At 35.7% G+C, this 12,130-nt stretch overlaps 1 protein-coding gene across 2 annotated transcripts in view; it reads left to right on the top strand.

Annotated features, from left to right (window-relative positions):
- The window catches only part of LOC143224718 (uncharacterized), a 90,298-nt gene that overhangs the window by 15,864 nt on the left and 62,304 nt on the right, over positions 1-12,130 (top strand). The gene's annotated exons all lie outside the window — the stretch shown is intronic.

The raw sequence follows: 12,130 nt of genomic DNA, 5'->3' as shown, positions 1-12,130 counted from the left end.
AGGTAGTTTATCTTAATGAACTGGTATGACAGGAAGATACTACATTATAATATAGATAGTTTATCATAATGAACTGGTATGACAGGAAGATACTACATTATAATGTAGATAGTTTATCTTAATGAACTGGTATGACAGGAAGATACTACATTTCTAATGTAGATAGTTCATCATAATGAACTAGTATGACAGGAAGATACTACATTTCTAATATAGATAGTTTATCTTAATGAACTAGTATGACAGGAAGATACTACATTTCTAATGTAGGTAGTTTATCTTAATGAACTAGTATGACTGGAAGATACTACATTTCTAATGTAGATAGTTTATCTTAATGAACTAGTATGACTGGAAGATACTACATTTCTAATGTAGATAGTTTATCATAATGAACTAGTATGACAGGAAGATACTACATTTCTAATGTAGGTAGTTTATCTTAATGAACTAGTATTACAAGAAGATACTACATTTCTAATGTAGATAGTTCATCATAATGAACTAGTATTACAGGAAGATACTACATTTCTAATGTAGGTAGTTTATCTTAATGAACTAGTATTACAGGAAGATACTACATTTCTAATGTAGATAGTTCATCATAATGAACTAGTATGACAGGAAGATACTACATTTCTAATGTAGATAGTTTATCTTAATGAACTAGTATTACAGGAAGATACTACATTTCTAATGTAGATAGTTTATCTTAATGAACTAGTATTACAGGAAGATACTACATTTCTAATGTAGATAGTTTATCTCAATGAACTAGTATTACAGGAAGATACTACATTTCTAATGTAGATAGTTCATCATAATGAACTAGTATTACAGGAAGATACTACATTTCTAATGTAGATAGTTTATCTCAATGAACTAGTATTACAGGAAGATACTACATTTCTAATGTAGATAGTTCATCATAATGAACTAGTATGACAGGAAGATACTACATTTCTAATGTAGATAGTTTATCATAATGAACTAGTATGACAGGAAGATACTACATTTCTAATGTAGATAGTTCATCATAATGAACTAGTATGACAGGAAGATACTACATTTCCAATGTAGATAGTTCATCATAATGAACTAGTATGACAGGAAGATACTACATTGCGGTCAGATAGATCTTAAACACGTTTCGTGGATTATGACATGTAAAAATAACATCACACTCAGTATATGTAAGACAAGCTGTGACTTCAGATTTTTTTAACAGGATATTTGTGGCTTGAAGAGTTATCTTCCAAGATCTACGAAACGTCTGACTGAGACAATGGATGCTCAGAGAATAAGGACCTTGTAACTAAGAAAAAGTGGTATGTGGTATTAACCTATGTTTTGGGACATACTAACTGTTCCAAAGTACATTACAAGAGCACACAGTATTGATAGCGTGTCTGATTCTTAACTCCAGTAATTATCTCTAATATGTAGAAACCCACAAAGATCAGTGGTTCTGTAAACCATGAATTAGGACACTGTTGGACAATGTTAGTTTAAGACATAAAGAAAGTTACTTGACTAGTAATGAAAGGTTTCTTTAGCTGATAATTAGATGAATCCATATTTTGGCATCATAATTACCATGGTCTTGACTATTTAGTGTTAAGTTCCTCACAGTAACGGTCATAAGGAACATTTTCAAAACTTTGAACTTGACACACATTCTTGGCATAAACTTACTTTGAAAACGTAGAAGCTAAACAACTTGATGAGATGATTATATTCTTACAACTCATCTTTGGAGATAACTACTGAAGTTTAAGTTGAACTAAGTTTGTTTATTGAATCGAAAAGAATGAACTCGTGCACCACTTTACGTAATTCTTGTGTAAACATATATTTCTATTTAATGAAGATTTTTAAACGTTATTTCTGGTCCAGTTGAGATATTATACGAGAGTGTTATTAAACAAAATATTTTGTCGTTGGGTGAGTCCCTTTGGATTATTTGGCAAAAATAATGTCAAGTCTTGTCCATGTACAGATAACAAATTAATTTATTTCTTAAATAACGTTTGTTACAGGTTACGTTCACTGGTAGCCAAAGTTTACGAACGATGTTACAACAGATATTCCGAAAGTTATGTTTGTCCCACTTGAAAATACACTTACTTCAACGATATCCCTGCTGGGCAGGTCATTGTTTAGCTTACTAATTTAGTTGTTATCTAGCTCACTAACTAAAACTGAATGGAATAACTCATGAATTACTGAATAAGTCACTGTGATGTTTTTATCCCATTACTCGTTTCTTTACTTACTACATGAAGCTTCTTAATGTTCCATCATCATGGCAGCGTTGCAAGATGTAGATTACAAGAAACTGTTAATCTAAATTTACAGCGTTATTATAGAGTGAGCGATTAACATCGCGTCTAAAAGGAAACCTGATAGCATATATTTCAAAAAATCTTATTGGTTCGGTAAAGGTCTGTTCCGAATAATAAGGTTGCGATCCTAAAGCTAATGTTGGTTATTATCGAGTGTCACTTTCTTATTTGGTGTGTTTAAAGAAAGGCCATCATGACTAATAAAACATTTCTAAAGTGTGAAAAAAGTGCAGCTAACAAAATGGATGAGTGTGCACTTAAACGAATGTAATCAAAATTGGCGAGAAAACTGATAGGTATATTTATAGCATTGATAAGAATCTTACAGAAAATATTCATTCATTAATTGCTTAACGGTTAATGTTAAGTTCCTCTATAACTGTTGCCATCATACGCGGTTAATGTTAAGTTCCTGTACAAATGTTATCATCATACGTGGATAATGTTGAGTTCCTCTGCAGCTGTTACCATCATACGTGGATAATGTTGAGTTCCTCTGTAGCTGTTACCATCATACGTGGATAATGTTGAGTTCCTTTGTAGCTGTTACTATTTGCTGCACCTTACTTTGTTCAGAAGTAACAGCTATAGGGGTGTAACGTTTTTTATTTCAGTAAAGTGTTTTTACGGTTATAATATCTGCTAAATAATTCCACTTTTTACCATATCTGTTCATTGGACATATAATGTCACCTCTGGTTGATATAGCTTTACCAATAAAGAAATATAGTTACGACAGGTAGTAGATGAGACGTCGAGGTTTAACGGCGATCAATGTGAAAACAAGAAGAACGACTCAATATTGGCAGGACATGCTTAATAGAACCCAAAACGTAACCCGAGTAAAGCGATGTGGATTTATTAAAGGAAATGGATTGAGCTCAGCTAAAGATTTCATGGCCAGAAGTTGCTAGCTTCTAAAGACTGTTGGAGACCCTTGTAGTGTTGCTAGTTTCTAAAGACTGTTGGAGACCCTTGTAGTGTTGCTAGTTTCTAAAGACTGTTGGAGACCCTTGTAGTGTTGCTAGTTTCTAAAGACTGTTGGAGACCCTTGTAGTGTTGCTAGTTTCTAAAGACTGTTGGAGACCCTTGTAGTGTTGCTAGTTTCTAAAGACTGTTGGAGACCCTTGTAGTGTTGCTAGTTTCTAAAGACTGTTGGAGACCCTTGTAGTGTTGCTAGTTTCTAAAGACTGTTGGAGACCCTTGTAGTGTTGCTAGTTTCTAAAGACTGTTGGAGACCCTTGTAGTGTTGCTAGTTTCTAAAGACTGTTGGAGACCCTAGTGTCGCTAGCTTCTAAAGACTGTTGGAGACCCTTGTAGTGTCGCTAGTTTCTAAAGACTGTTGGAGACCCTTGTAGTGTCGCTAGTTTCTAAAGACTGTTGGAGACCCTTGTAGTGTCGCTAGTTTCTAAAGACTGTTGGAGACCCTTGTAGTGTCGCTAGTTTCTAAAGACTGTTGGAGACCCTTGTAGTGTTGCTAGCTTCTAAAGACTGTTGGAGACCCTTGTAGTGTTGCTAGTTTCTAAAGACTGTTGGAGACCCTTGTAGTGTTGCTAGCTTCTAAAGACTGTTGGAGACCCTTGTAGTGTTGCTAGCTTCTAAAGACTGTTGGAGACCCTTGTAGTGTTGCTAGCTTCTAAGACTGTTGGAGACCCTTGTAGTGTTGCTAGCTTCTAAAGACTGTTGGAGACCCTTGTAGTGTTGCTAGCTTCTAAAGACTGTTGGAGACCCTTGTAGTGTTGCTAGCTTCTAAAGACTGTTGGAGACCCTTGTAGTGTTGCTAGCTTCTAAAGACTGTTGGAGACCCTTGTAGTGTTGCTAGCTTCTAAAGACTGTTGGAGACCCTTGTAGTGTTGCTAGCTTCTAAAGACTGTTGGAGACCCTTGTAGTGTTGCTAGCTTCTAAAGACTGTTGGAGACCCTTGTAGTGTTGCTAGCTTCTAAAGACTGTTGGAGACCCATGTAGTGTTGCTAGCTTCTAAAGACTGTTGGAGACCCTTGTAGTGTTGGTGGCTTCTAAAGACTGTTGGAGACCCTTGTAGTGTTGCTAGCTTCTAAAGACTGTTGGAGACCCTTGTAGTGTTGCTAGCTTCTAAAGACTGTTGGAGACCCTTGTAGTGTTGCTAGCTTCTAAAGACTGTTGGAGACCCTTGTAGTGTTGCTAGCTTCTAAAGACTGTTGGAGACCCTTGTAGTGTTGCTAGCTTCTAAAGACTGTTGGAGACCCTTGTAGTTTTAATAATCACGTTATATTCTGCACTACCCCAGCGGCATGTTTGTGGACTCATCCTGCTAGAAACCGTGTTTTGATATCTGTGATGGGCAGAGCACAGATATCCCATTGTGTAGTTATGTGCTTAACTCCAAACAAACAGAAATCATTTTGTTGAATGTTTGCTCGTAATATTATTCCTGGGTGTAACACAGTTTATAAGCCACCAATTTTTTATAAAGAGTTGTAGAGTGCGTGTTTCCTTATCTGCTGTGTCACCGAGGAGAATCGAAACCATGAGTTTAGCGTTATTAGTCCGACGACTTACTGCTGTCTAATCTGGCAAGTTATACATGTGTATACTGACGTTTCTTCTGTTGATGTAACATGATACTGGGGCTTTGCAGCAAACGTTGTAAACACGCTACTGGAGATGTGCGGTAAACACTGCAGTATGCTAAAACAGCTGTGCATTTTACATGAGCTACCTAGTGAACATAGCATGTTACAGGAGCTGTGTCTGTAAATATTGTGGCATGCTACATGCAGCAAACGTTGTACCATGCTGAGGTGGCTGTGTGGTAAGCATCGCAACATGCTACAGAAACCGTGCAGTAAAGGTAGCATGTTACAAGAGCTATGCAGTAATCGTAACTTATTACATGACCTTTTGGGAAAAGGTGTATCATGCTACACAGTAAATATTTTATAATTACAGTGGAGATTGAACAGTTGTGACGTCTTTGAATTACCCACGATACGAAGTTACCTTTTGTAAACCTGATTAGTTTATCAATCTTTTTAGTCTGTCTTCTGATTTCCAACACGAATCCTTCTTGATTTCATCGTAGCGTCTAGAGCTGAACTGTTTAGTTCTAATCACGAATATCATGTGTAATTCAGCTATGTTAAAAATATGTGTTTTGTTATTACTTTAAAAAATCGTAATTTCAGTTTTAAAGACCTGATACAGGTAAGTAAGTAGTTTAAGAAATACAAAAACCTCTTCTGTAAGTAACTTCAATACAGTTGTTTGGATATGTTAGTAGCAGCTTATAAATCACTTTCTACATTTATCGTTTGTTGTTGGTTTTTTTTTGGAATTTTACTTTTAAGTTCCTCGTTAGAGTTTAGAACCCCGTGGAGACGGTTTATCGAGTTTGACATCCGCGGTCAATGACTTTTCATCCTAAGAAGCCTCACATTGCACGTGCTGAAGGAAGCCCCCCAGTGGACCTAATGAGTTACTGGCTTGCTCAGCATACTTTCCTGTGTTGCTTTAGACTTGTAGTAAAGTTTTAATTTCACTTAGCGAAATGTTAGATCAGTTTATTTGGGGAGTTTCTATATAGGTAGTCAGTAAACTTACAAGTTGATTTATAATGTTTGTCTGTTCCATACTTTCTCGCAAAGTTATACAAGGGCTATTTGAGGATAGAAATCCGTGGTTCTGAGGTGCTAGACTAAGGGAAAACAGCTAGTTAACAGTACCAAACTTCGACTGGTGGAATACTTTCATATGATCGAATAGTAGAATTTTACTGCACTCTTGTGCACGATCCAAAGCGTTACCTCTTAGAGGTACTGATCATAAATCAGATCACAGTGCAAGCCACAATTTTTAACAATAGTTGCACGTTCTCGTATATATTATGAATATATAACTACTATTTTCATTACTATTTCATACTTTATTGTAATCTTCTGTAATGAAATCTTAACAAGATACAAGATATACCAAGTTAATTTTATCATTATAGCTGGAATAATTAATATTATATGGTTCTTAACACAGAAAATGTAAAACTTTACATATCTAACTTGTACATATTGTATTTGTATCTATACTTGACATATACAGTAAGAGAACCTAACTAGTTAGGACAATGGTGTGACCAAAACAGTGTTAGTTGTTCATGTACTTACGGTGTTGTAATTGTTTAAGTATTGCGTTGTGTTTATTCAAATAATTTCAATATAAACTGAACAAAATGGGTATAAAAATTTGAAATTGTGAAATAATTTCAACCTTGGATTATACTAGTGAAACCACAGTCAAATTTATCCCCCAGTTTTAAAGTATATAAATATTGTACGTCCGTATCAATGGAGGAAGGTTATTGGTTATACAAGAGCATGTAGTTCTTTTGGGTTTTTTTTTACACGTTCCGGTTTATTCAGTTGATAATGTTTGTAGTTTCTACTTCCATGTATTCCTGCTTAACCCTAGTATTTTTTCTTGTTTGTTATTTTTATTTCTTTAGAAAAAACTGCTCGTGTCTAAACGAAACTTGGCATGTGCAGTTTTTCACGTGTCGTACGAAACAATGCGTATTATTAAGTAAACGGTGTAGGTCGTCACTAGGTGGCGGTTTGAGCTTCATCATGAAACACCACTTTTTTACTCAACAAGCATCCCTTGTGTGACATACAGTCCTGCTTCTATTTTTTGATGAGGAATCAGTGTCACTATGGTTCGAGCCAAAAACCAAAATCCATCTCAGTTGACACATTTATGAATTAATTAACACTAATTTTCAGATGTTTGTTACTGGTTTTTATAAACATTACGAACACTACAACTTTTGTTGATGGTTTCAAAATGTAAATTCCAGCAGATTCTGAGTTTTTCAGATGGTTGTAGTGTAGGTTTTATTGTCTCGAGTGACGTATTTCTGTGTTTTTCAGATGATTGTAGTGTAGGTTTTATTGTCTCGAGTGACGTATTTCTGAGTTTTTCAGATGGTTGTAGTGTAGGTTTTATTGTCTCGAGTGACGTATTTCTGAGTTTTTCAGATGGTTGTAGTGTAGGTTGTATTGTCTCGAGTGACGTATTTCATGAAAATATTTTTGGTTAATGATGGTTCTTGTTCTTGACGAAAGAGTGTTTCAGATAGTCGCTTCTGTTGCTGTTGGTGAAAGAAACACTAATTACTGTTGTTTGTTTTTAATTTGAAGATCTCTTCTTGGGGAGGATGTAAAGGACGTTGTCCTCAATGAACAATAATAGTTTGAGTGTCACTGGTGGTCATCATCAGTAAGAAATGTGAATATTACCTTGTGGTTTTGGTCACTAGTTACCAAAATGAGTTTTCCTTTAGGCACAAGAAAGGAATCTTTGTGACCCCAGACGAAAAGTTCTGCAAAACAATTAAAGTTTAGTTTTCTCTGAGCTCTTATGAAAAAGTTCCTTATTTAGATGAAGGTTTGTTGAAATAGTGAAAGTTTGATTAAACACGTATATATAGCAATTTAGGTGGCATTATAAGTACAGCAAGCTTTACTTTTGTTCAGCCAAAACTGTGAAATAAAAGCTCAGATATTTCGAAAATGGTTTTACACTGGCGAGTTTTATGGCCGCCATTTCGTTTCGTAAAGATCTCTGCTACTAAGCGCTATCGTTCTTAATTATAATTCTGGTGAGGTGACAGGCTACCCTTATTCTGGTAAGGTGACAGGCTACCCTTATTCTGGTGAGGTGACAGGCTACCCTTATTCTGGTGAGGTGACAGGCTACCCTTATTCTGGTGAGGTGACAGGCTACCCTTGTTCTGGTGAGGTGACAGGCTACCCTTGTTCTGGTAAGGTGACAGGCTACCCTTGTTCTGGTGAGGTGACAGGCTACCCTTGTTCTGGTGAGGTGACAGGCTACCCTTGTTCTGGTGAGGTGACAGGCTACCCTTGTTCTGATGAAGTGACAGGCTACCCTTATTCTGGTAAGGTGACAGGTTGCTTTTACCAATTGTCAATATATCTTTATAGTATATGTGCTCATTATGGATAGGGTTGGTATAATAGTTGACAATTTCAATTACAGCCTCAAAAGTTATATTTTACCAAAGGTAGTCTCATGGTTAATGTTCGAGCTGCGGATCGAATGATCAGAGATATGAGATGTGTTGAAACAAAGTATGTTTACAGAACTGCGAATTGTTAACATGATTTTTCACCTAAACAAAACAATCCAAATAATATTCACTGTGGAAGTAAAAAAAATAAATACAATGATTTAATTTATTTCACAAACATTAAGTCAATCGGTTAAAACGGGTTTTAAACAGGCGAAATGTATGGCTGCCATTTTGTTTCATCAAGATATCTATTACTGACTACTACCATTCTCAATGATGGAACTATTATTTATTTGATGGAAACAATCCCCAAATATTTATTTCTTTGTAAAGCTCATTAAGTTCTGAGCTAACTCTAACTCTTCGTGTGTACATGTATGAGTGTAGGTATGTAAGCTAACCCTAACCCTTGCCGTGTATACACAGTAGAGAAGGTGTCTGAGCTAACTCTAACTCTTCGTGTGTACATGTATGAGTGTAGGTATGTAAGCTAACCCTAACCCTTGCCGTGTATACACAGGAGAGAAGGTGTCTGAGCTAACTCTTAACTCTTCGTGTGTACATCTATGAGTGTAGGTATGTAAGCTAACCCTAACCCTTGCCGTCTATACACAGGAGGGAAGGTGTCTGAGCTAACCTTAACTTTCCCATGTATAAAAATGAGTGAAGGTGTTTGAGCTAACCCTAACTTTTTCATGTATACAAATAAGTGAGATAACTGTAACTACGATGTTATCCTTCGTTTGGATCATTGCCAGATTTCACTACCAGAGAATAACGGACTACTTCCTCTTGCTCAGTTACATTTTTTTTAAAAGTAGTTTGTTTCGTTTTTAACGAGTTTTATCAGCATTTCGCCTTTTTCTTTCTAAGAACAATTAATGATCATGGGTATGCATATAGTGCAGTATGTGTGTATATAGAGAATAATAAAAGTGACAAAAGTACATAATCAGGATAATAAGATAAATACATCCTTAGATACGGACACCTAAATAACAAGGAAAGTTTTAATCAAAAATAGACAAACGGGACAAGTAAAGTGTTAAATACAAGGAAAATCTCAACTTGTTGTACATAGAGAGCACAAGGATATCCTGTACGTTCACACAGTTTTAACTTCTAGCACATACAACAGAACATATACTTTGGATGGTAAGTTACATACAACTCCGCAAATACGAGGGCGGGAAGTTTGTAAGATAAATAGCAGCGTGTTCTTACCAGTGCCAGGATATACTGAAAATAACTATAAACTAGAACACTTTCTGTAGCTGTGTGAAAGTTAGATCTTAACGACTAGAACTTCTGTAAAAGAAGAGTTTTGTAAGATTTCTAGTGAAACACTATACCATAAGGTGGTCCACTTCTGATGTTCTTGTAGATTAAAAGTGGTACACTATATACTGTAAAATTGTTTTAAAGACAGTGGTCTACTATATACCTGTAGATTAACTGATTTAAAGAAAGTAGTCCACTGTATATCTTTATATCAATTATTTTTAAGACAGTGGTCCACTAAATACCTGTAGATTGACTGATTTAAAGAAAGTAGTCCACTGTATATCTTTATATCAATTATTTTTAAGAAAGTGGTCCACTATATACCTGTAGATTAACTGATTTAAAGAAAGTAGTCCACTGTATATCTTTATATCAATTATTTTTAAGAAAGTGGTCCACTATATACCTGTAGATTAACTATGTTTTCAAAACATTGGTCTTTTATGCGCCTGTAGATTAATTGTAGTTTTCAGAAAGTGGTCCATTATATACCTGTAGCTTAAATGTGTTTTTAAGAAAGTACACCGTTATATACTTGTATAAATTATCTGTGTTTTGAATAAGATGGTTCAGTATATACCTGTGAATTAACTGTGTTTTTAAGAATGTGGTCCATTATGTACCTGTAAATTATCTGTGTTTTCAAAACATTCGTCCTATATGCACCTGTAGATTAACTGTATTTTTAGATAAAGTGGTTCGTTATATACCTGTAGACTGTCTGCGTTTTCAAGAAAGTGGGCCACTACTTTCATGTTAATTGTGTTTTAGGGTCGTTTGAGAAACATTTTTTTTATAATTACTTCGAAGGTTTACAAGACAGAGTACGGCCTCACTATGTTCATTTAAAAAATAAAACGATAAAACATTGTGTGTGTGTTCCTAAAGCTGCCAACTAACAGTAGACAATAACAGGAGTTTCCTTGTTTATAAAAATGTTAACATTAATAACATTTTGAATATATTTTCACGGGCACTGAATATGTAAATATTTTGGTTTGGTTTTAATTTCGCGCAAGCTACACGAGAGCTATCTGCACTAGCTGTCCTTCATTTAGCAGTGCAAGACTAGAGAGAAGGCAGCTAGTCATCACTACTCACCGCCAACTTTGGAAACATTCTTTTACCAGGACCCAGCATGGCCAGGTGGTTAGGGCGCTCAACGCGTAATTTGAGGGTCGCGGGTTCGAATTCCCGTCACACATGTTCGCCTTTACAGCCGTAGGGGCATTATAATGTAGCGGTCAATCTCAATATTCGTTAGTGAAAGAGTAGCCCAATAGTTGGCGGTGGGTAGTGGTGACTAGCTGTCTTCCCTCTAGTCTTACACTGGTAAATTAGGGACGGCTAGCACAGATAACCCTCATGAAGTTTTGCGCGAAATTCAAAACCAACCAACAAACCAGAAAATATTTTGATTCACCTTCACATTATAACGCCCCAAAAGCTGGAAGAACGAACTTTTTCCGGAACGGGAATTCCAAACCGAGACCCGCAAATCGCGAGACAAGCATCCTAACCACCAGGCTATGCCAAGTCCCAATTATTACATGCCAAAGTCAACTATAACCAAAACAAAAAGAAACAACTTATAAATTTGTGTCCCGTTATGTATTTTACTAGAAAATTACAAATAAATGACTTCTATAATACCACATTTGAAAATCTATTTGTAACACCACATTATAAAATCCGTCTGTAACTCGATATTTCAAATGCTTTGTCTTGTTCCACCAGAGTCCACGTTTCCACTGACCACAGTCTCTTCTTTAGTTCCAATTTGAAGGACCTACCAAAGGTTCAGTTTAAAGAAGGCGCACTGTTGAATTATAAATTAGAACTGTGTTAAAAAGGAGACTGTATGTACTAAGTATTTATTACATCCAGTGCTACTATTCTTCAAGCTGGCTAGAATACCATAGACAAAATGACGGTTGAGACACAATGCTATCAAATCGTTTGACAACCGTTATTGTAAACAGGTTTAAGTTGATGACCGTTGTTTTTTTATGTCTGAATTATGGTAAGAATTTTTATCACTTTATCTAGTTTATAAATTAGTAATTTCTCTATTTAACTTCTGTAACTGAGTAGAGCTGGTAATCTAGTTTTTGTTACTGTGTTTGAAACTCCAAAAGTTGAAAGAAAACTTGGTTCAAAGTGTACAAGTTAACAAACTTTATTTTAATGATGGAAGATTATTTATTATTGTTGGTGTTGTTGTGTTATTTGGTAATTTATGAGGTGATTCACCCGTTTCAAGAACCTGATCATAGAATAGACTTGTTGGGAATTCAAGGTTACAGACGTGGTTATGTCACACATGTGGTAGTGTGTGTGACACAGGAGTGATGGTTAATCCTGCTGTCTGTTAATTGTTGTCGTTTCGGGCGGATGGTGCTACTGACTAGTTTCCTTCCTAGTTTATTATATTGTTACA

The sequence above is a fragment of the Tachypleus tridentatus genome, chromosome 9 (genome assembly GCF_004210375.1).
Source record: "Tachypleus tridentatus isolate NWPU-2018 chromosome 9, ASM421037v1, whole genome shotgun sequence".
In the NCBI taxonomy this organism is placed as follows: Eukaryota; Metazoa; Arthropoda; class Merostomata; order Xiphosura; family Limulidae; genus Tachypleus; species Tachypleus tridentatus.
Note: the sequence above shows the minus strand (reverse complement) of the source record. Positions and strands in the feature narration are given on the sequence as shown.